General features: G+C 42.9%; 1 non-coding gene across 1 annotated transcript; it reads left to right on the top strand.

The window, feature by feature from the left end:
- The first annotated feature begins 7,344 nt into the window (after positions 1–7,344).
- On the top strand, positions 7,345–7,434 carry trnar-ucg (transfer RNA arginine (anticodon UCG)). The gene is given in 2 exon segments: positions 7,345–7,381; positions 7,399–7,434. It is a non-coding gene; the product is annotated as a tRNA-Arg (tRNA).
- The last annotated feature ends 770 nt before the right edge of the window (positions 7,435–8,204 follow it).

The following is an 8,204-nucleotide window of genomic DNA, read 5'->3' as shown; positions in this document are numbered from 1 at the left end:
TAGACAACATCTACTGCACTTCCCTCATCAATCCTCCTTTTCACTTCCTCAAAGAATTCAATCACCCAAATAGTCAATGGGAAATTGAGGAGCAAATATGTAAGGAGATTACAGACAGCTGCAAGAAAAATAGGGTGGTAATAGTAGGGGACTTTAACTTTCCCAACATTGACTGGGACAGCCATAGCATTAGGGGCTTGGATGGACAGACATTCGTTGAGTGTATTCAGGAGGAATTTCTCATTCAGTATGTGGATGGCCCGACGAGAGAGGGGGCAAAACTTGACCTCCTCCTGGGAAATAAGGAAGGGCATGTGACAGAAGTGTTAGTGAGGGATCACTTTAGGACCAGTGATTATAATTCCATTAGTTTTAATAAAGCTATGGAGAAGGATAGGTCTGGCCCAAAAGTTAAAATTCGAAATTGGGGAAAGGCCAATTTTGATGGTATTGGACAGGTACTTTCGGAAGTTGATTCGGAGAGTCTGTTGGCAGGCAAAGGGACGTCTGGTAAGTGGGAGTCCTTCAAAAATGTGTTAACCAGGGTTCAGGGTAAGCACATTCCTTATAAAGTAAAGGGCAAGGCTGGTAGAAGTAGGGAACCTTGGATGACTCGGGAGATTGAGGCCCTAGTCAGAAAGAAGAAGGAGGCATATGACATGCATGGGCAGCTAGGATCAAGTGGTTCCCTTGAAGAGTATAGAGATTGCCGGAATAGAGTTAAGAGAGAAATCAGGAGGGCAAAAAGGGGACATGAGATTGCTTTGGCAGATACGGCAAAGGTGAATCCAAAGAGCTTCTACAAATACATAAAGGGCAAAAGAGTAACGAGGGAGAAAGTAGGGACTCTGAAGGATCAACAAGGTCATCTATGTGCGGAACCACAAGAGATGGGTGAGATCCTAAATGAATATTTCGCATCGGTATTTACTGTTGAGAAAGGCATGGATGTTGGGGAACTTGGGGAAATAAATAGTGATGTCTTGAGGAGTGTACATATTACAGAGAGGGAGGTGCTGGAAGTCTTAACGCGCATCAAGGTAGATAAATCTCCGGGACCTGATGAAATGTATCCCAGGACGTTATGGGAGGTTAGGGAGGAAATTGCGGGTCCCCTAGCAGAGATATTTGAATCATCCACCACTTCAGGTGAGGTGGCTGAAGATTGGAGGGTAGCAAATGTTGTGCCGTTGTTTAAGAAGGGCGGCAGGGAAAAGCCTGGGAACTACAGAACGGTGAGCCTGACATCTGTAGTGGGTAAGTTGTTAGAGGGTATTCTGAGAGACAGGATCTACGGGCATTTGGAGAGGCAGGGACTGATTAGGAGCAGTCAGCATGGTTTTGTGAGAGGAAAATCATGTCTCACGAATTTGATTGAGTTTTTTGAAGGGGTAACCAAGAAGATAGATGAGGGCTGTGCAGTAGACGTGGTCTACATGGACTTTAGCAAAGCCTTTGACAAGGTACCGCATGGTGGTTTGTTGCATAAGTTTAAATCTCACGGGATCCAAGGTGAGGTAGCCAATTGGATACAACATTGGCTTGACGACAGAAGACAGAGGGTGGGTGTAGAGGGTTGTTTTTCAAATTGGATGCCTGTGACCAGGGGTGTGCCTCAGAGATCGGTGCTGGGTCCACTGTTATTTGTTATTTATATTAATGATTTGGATGAGAATTTAGGAGGCATGGTTAGTAAGTTTGCAGATGACACCAAGATTGGTGGCATCGTGGACAGTGAAGAAGGTTATCTAGGATTGCAACGGGATCTTGATAAATTGGGCCAGTGGGCCGGTGAATGGCAGATGGAGTTTAATTTAGATAAATGTGAGGTGATGCATTTTGGGAGATCGAATCGGGCCAGGGCCTGCTCCGTTAATGGTCGGGCGTTGTGGTGAGTTATAGAACAAAGAGATCTAGGAGTACAGGTTCATAGCTCCTTGAAAGTGGAGTCACAGGTGGATAGGGTGGTGAAGAAGGCATTCAGCTTGCTTGGTTTCATTGGTCAGAACATTGAATACAGGAGTTGGGATGTCTTGTTGAGGTTGTACGGGACAATGGTTGGGCCGCACTTGGAATACTGTTTGCAGTTCTGGTCACCCTATTATAGAAAGGATATTATTAAACTAGAAAGAGTGCAGAAAATATTTACTAGGATGCTGCCGGGACTTGATCGTTTGACTTATAGAGAGATGTTAAATAGACTGGGACTTTTTTCCCTGGAGAGTAGGAGGTTGAGGGGTGATCTTATACAAGTCTATAAAATAATGAGGGGCATAGATAAGGTAGATAGTCAAAATCTTTTCCCAATTGTAGGGGAGTCTCTAATGAGGGGACATAGATTTAAGGTGAGAGGGAAGAGATACAAAAGGGTCCAGAGGGGCAATTTTTTCACTCAAAGGGTGGTGAGTGTCTGGAACGAGCTGCCAGAGACAGTAGTAGAGGCGGGTACAATTTTGTCTTTTAAAAAGCATTTGGACAGTTACATGGTTAAGATGGGTATAGAGGGATATGGGGCAAGTGCAGGCAATTGGGACTAGCTTCGTGGTATAAACTGGGCGACATGGACATGTTGGGCCGAAGGGCCTGTTTCCATGTTCTAAACTTCTAATCAGATTTGTAAGGCTTGAACTTCCCTGAACAAATCCATGCTGACCATCCCTGATTAAACCATGCGTTTCCAAATGAGAGTTTATCCTATATCTCAGTATTGATTCTAATAGTTTGCCCACCACCGAGGTAAGACTGACTGGCCTATAATTTATCGGCATTTCCATCGTACCCTTTCGAAACAATGGTACTATTTTTGTAGACTTCCAGTCCTCCGGTACCTCCCCTGTATCTCGTGAGGATTGGAAAATGATCCGCAGAGCATCCGCTACTTCCCCCCTGGCTCCTTCAATTGCCGAGGAAACAATGAATCCGGCCCTGGTGACTTATCAACTTTCAAGCATTCCAGTCCCACTAATACTTCCTCTCTCGGTATGTTTACCTTATCCAATATTTCACACCCCTCCTCTTTAACTACTACGTCTGGATCATCCCTTTCCTTTGTGAATACGAAGACATAACATTCATTTTTTTCTCCGTATTTCTACCCACATCCTCTGCTTCTATGCACAAGTTACCCTTACCATCCCTGATATGTCCGACCTTTTCCTTAACTATCCTCTTGTTCTTCCTGTACTGATAAAGCATTTTGGGTTTTCTTTAATCTTACTTGCAAATATTTTGTCATGGCCTCTCTTTGCTTTCCTTATTTCCTTATTTAGGTCATCTCTCTACTTTCTATGCTCCTGTATGCTTTCATCCAAGTCATTAATAAATATTGTGAACAGTTGAGGCCCCAGAAGAGATCCCTGGGGAACACTACTTGTCACTTCCCGCAAAGCAGATTTAAAAAAAACGTTACCCCACTCTTTCTCCTACCTCCCAATTAATTTTAAACCCATGCCAAACGGTTACCTCAAATTCCGTTCCCTCTCAATTTTGCCAAAACATGTTTTTCCTTTTTAATTAAATTCCTGCAAATTGAATATTACTAAACCCGCGAAACAATTCCTGTCGAAATGAAACACACATTACAGGACATGTATCGAATATATCGCAAGAACCCCGCGATTTAATTATTAAACAGCGAGAATACGGATGTTAACACTGAGCGCCTGATCTGGATCGAACCCATTAGCCCGAGGTGACGGGACCCCCTCCGCGATTATATTTAGCAAAAAATGAAAATCAGAATTAGAGAACGTTCGTATTTTACAGGACAGGAATCGGCTAATCGGCCCGCTGAGCTTGGACAGTAAATTCTGTCCACTCTGTTGTTCTAAGTGTAGAGTTTTATTTGATCAATGTGTCTTTTATTTCCTTTCTCTGTACTTTACGAACTCAGTGTGAAAGAGATTTGAACATTGTTTATTTTAATTGTAGCTTGATGAATGACCAAACGGGAATTTAGTTGCCAGTTTTCTGATAACGCAGAAGCTGAAGCTCCAATTATATAAAAGAGAGAAAAAAATAAATGAACGATGTCAACAGAATGAAAGCAAGGGGCAGATAAAACCAGAGTCTTTAATCACCTCGGCTCCAGATTTAAAATCAGTTTGTGAACGGATAGGTCACTGGTCATGCGGTCTAATCGATAAAGCTTATGACTCCGGTGTTAATCGTGATATTATCAGAAATTTGCAAGATTGAGTCTTTCACGTTCAGTTCACGCACTGGGTGAAAACGCGTTCTTAATGGGTCGCAACTGTTTTACACCCGCCCATTTCTAACAGTCCCTCCTGATGAAACGGCAATATATTAAAAAGCCAAACAAAGAGACAGAAACAAAGCACGGGTATTTATGTAACGTTATAGCACGCTCCCAATCTGTTCACAGAAAATGAATTATATCTTAATTATGTTTTGAACAGGCAAAAAAAAAAATACTGTTGTGAAACTTATCAAAGTGTCAGTGTGAATGTTCGAATCACTCAGCTTTGGGACACGTTGTCTGAATTGTTTCCGGGCTGTCGAGTCAGGAGAAAGACTCAAATTAAACGATATTGATAAGAAACGCAGGTTTGTGAGTTTCCCCCAATTCTTATTCCTGGGACAGACTGCATCATTGAAGGGAACAGTAGGTAGTTTGTATAAAACCATCGGGAGTTGTCGGTGCTCCTCTGAGCCATTAATTCTAATCAACAAACATTTTCTAATCCCATGACACGGGTTCAGAGGTCAAACTGCAGGGATCAGCCGCTGACCACTGACATTCAGTGTAGAGAGGGGTCAGTGTTGGTCATTGGGAGATCAGCCGCTGACCACTGATATTCAGTGTAGAGAAGGGTCAGTGTTGGTCATTGGGGGATCAGCCGCTGACCACTGATATTCAGTGTAGAGAGTGATCAGTGTTGGTCATTGGGAGATCAGCCGCTGACCACTGATATTCAGTGTAGAGAGGGGCCAGTGTTGGTCATTGGGAGATCATCCGCTGACCACTGATATTCAGTGTAGAGAGGGGTCAGTGTTGATCATTGGGAGATCAGCCGCTGACCAGTGATATTCAGTGTAGAGAGTGATCAGTGTTGGTCATTGGGAGATTAGCCGCTGACCACTGATATTTAGTGCAGGGAGGGGTCAGTGTTGGTCATTGTGGGACAGCCGCTGACCACTGATATTGAGTGTATAGAGGGGTCAGTATTAGTCATTGGGGTTCAGTCATTGACTTCTTCACCGGCCACACCAGATCCTCGGGATCAATGGCGGACAAACGCAAAACTTCAAATCTAAAATGTTATTCCATTTGCACAGAAACAACGTAATGCAAAGTCACTAAACGAAAGGCAGAGCAAAAGAAACGTCAGTTAATTTTGGTATTTTCAAAAAGATGGTGAATCATTGCAGACCGCTGTTACTGCGGTCCCTTCATTTTCTCGGTCAATTAATGGTTTAGTATCTCAAATCTTTCACCGTCTTGGTGGCGCAATCAATCAACTCGTTCGGTTATCAACTGAAAACTTTGTGGTTCTAAGCCCACCCAGGTCCGTAAACAGAAAATTAGTTGACTTGTCCGTTAGATTTACAGTCTGAGACGTTCACCGTTTCAATGTGTCCTTCGGCTGTAATATTGTCCTCATCACAGGGTGTACATTTGAAGTCGTCAGGTGCATTTTTCTGACTGGTTTTGGACCAGTTTAATCAGCTCGTGTAATAAGATTGTAAATACTGATTCGGCTAAACAAGGATCGGAATAGACTGTTTAAGATTTCGGTATGAAATCAATTCAAATAAATATATAAACATTTTAAATGAAAACTATACACGAATCGGGAGTTCCACCCTCGGTATCATCGAATCTTTGAAATTCACACTCTGCGCAGGGCTTTAATAATTGTTTTTAGACCTTGAGTAGTTATCTTTAATATTACTGGGTTCCCAGCTGTTTTGTAAAAAACTATTTTTGAACGCGGAATTGAACCAAGTTCACAGCAGTGAAAACACTGGATCATAACTGGACCTCCTGCTCAAATTACCGCCCATCGTTTCCCGCGTATGCTGGTCGACAGGATTCTGATATGGGACCTGGCACATGGGGCCACCGAAAGAGCGAATGTTTTTTGATCGCGCCCTTCACACCCCAGGACGTCCCAAAGCGCTTTACAGACAATGAAGCACATTTGGTAATGTCGTCACTGCTGACATGTCGGAAACGAGGCAGCCAATTGGCGCACAGCAAGATCCCAAGCACAGCGATGTGACAATGATCAGATAATGTATTGTAATGACGCTCGTGGAGAGATGAATATTGAACAGTATAGCAGGGAGAACTAATTGCCGTTAAAGGTGAAGAAAATGTGATTGTATCAATTCGAGTTTTGACCTTTGTAATGTGTTTTCTTTCCTTATTTTTATCATCTTCAGATTCCAACTGATCAGAAAACTGACAACTGAACTCACACAGAATTTTCGATGAATCTGTCACTTAAAATAAACAATGTTATAAATAAAGAAATAAACCGGATTGAGACGGTTCACTTCACTTCACTGAAACGTCTAATTCCGGTTAAACCGGCGCGGCGGAGTCACAGCAGCTCATCGCTGATCTGCACCTCAACTCCATTTAGCGAAATAGAAACTGGAAAACTCATGTTTCGAGACGAGTTTACTAATTTCCTGAAAAATGAATATCACTAAACGATCAAAACATTCCCTGCCCAGATTAAACACACAGCAAGGGGATGTGTGGAATATATCGCAAGAAACCCGCGATTTTATTGTTACACGGATAGAATCCCGTGCTCAATATTAACATTAACACTGAGCGCCAGGTCTGGATCTGACCCGTTTACCCCGTGGTGCGGGACCCCGTCCGCGTTTATATTTACAAAAAAAAGAAAATCAGAAAATAATAATCACACCCAGCAGAATTGGGGATTGTTCGTATTTTACAGGACAGGATGAGGCCACTCGGCCCGTCGGGCTTGGATAGTAAATTCTGTTCACATTCTCCGCTCGGTGTTGTTCTCCGTGTACATTTTTAGTTTACCGATTTGTCTTTTACTTTATTTCCCCTCTCTCTATTTTTCAGGCAAAGTGCGAAAGAGATTCGCTTTGGAGGCTAAACACTTCGATCAAAGATTTGAACATTGTTTATTCTGATTGTAGGTTTCTCGGAGATCCAGCGGGAGTTCAGTTGTCAGTTTCCTGATTCATCGGAAACAGAAGAGCCAACTTGCTACAAGAAAGAAAACAATAAATGAACAACATCAACAAAGTGAAAGAAAGAGAAAGATACAAGTTGAGTCCTAATCACCCCTAGCCCGGGTTTAAGATCTTCAGCTGAAACTTTGCAAAAGCGACCGTGTGGCCTAATGGATAAGGCGTCTGATTTCGGTATTAGTCGTCGATGTTATCAGAAGATTGCAGGTTCGATTCCTGCCGCGGTTGTTTTTGCATTCCTTCGAACGTGCGCCGTTGCAGTTTCATCCCGGACCGTTCCTTGCAGTTGCTGACCTCATGGAACGGAAATCCGGAAATTCCTTTGCTGACAGAAGTTGACCCGACACTTTCAACATTGTCGGTCTGGGTGCTCGGGCAGGACATAGTGTAAAAGTGACTTTATTTCTACTGTTTGGATTCAGAAATGTTCGAATAATCCATTGTGCTCTGTACGGACGGGTCCGAATTCCATCCGTGTCGTTATTGTGTTGAACTTTCGTTGCGGCCCTGCAAAAGTTTTCCACAATCAAAATGGGCTTGAATGCTATCTTTATCAATCCAACACCGATGTTTTAAGTCTGTGTCCCTGGTTTGTTTCTATTTTGTTTAAATGGAGAGGGACAATTGGAATTTTCCACCTGCTGTAATGAGATAAAGGGTGAGTAGAGAGGACAGATCGGAGACAGATCTATCTGTCATTCCTTGCTGCCTCTGGGGTTTACAGCGAATGAAAGATTAACGGGAATATCAAATGATAAGGGAGCTGGAACTTAAAGGGTTAACTTTATCAAAACTTTTTAACAATCTTGAACCAGTCCAGTTATTAGATTTGCACCAAGTCTGTACATTTTTCTGTTAAATTTATGTCCTCCACCCGGTCTTCATCAAGAAAAAATTAAATCTGGAGGGAAGTCCGGTCCAGATTTGAGCCCAGGATCTCTCTCATTGTTAACAGTCTCCCGTTTTGAACTCGAATCCCACCCATGGCGCGGTTCCCA

The sequence above is a fragment of the Heptranchias perlo genome, unplaced genomic scaffold, assembly GCF_035084215.1.
Source record: "Heptranchias perlo isolate sHepPer1 unplaced genomic scaffold, sHepPer1.hap1 HAP1_SCAFFOLD_44, whole genome shotgun sequence".
Lineage (NCBI taxonomy): Eukaryota > Metazoa > Chordata > Chondrichthyes > Hexanchiformes > Hexanchidae > Heptranchias > Heptranchias perlo.
Note: the sequence above shows the minus strand (reverse complement) of the source record. Positions and strands in the feature narration are given on the sequence as shown.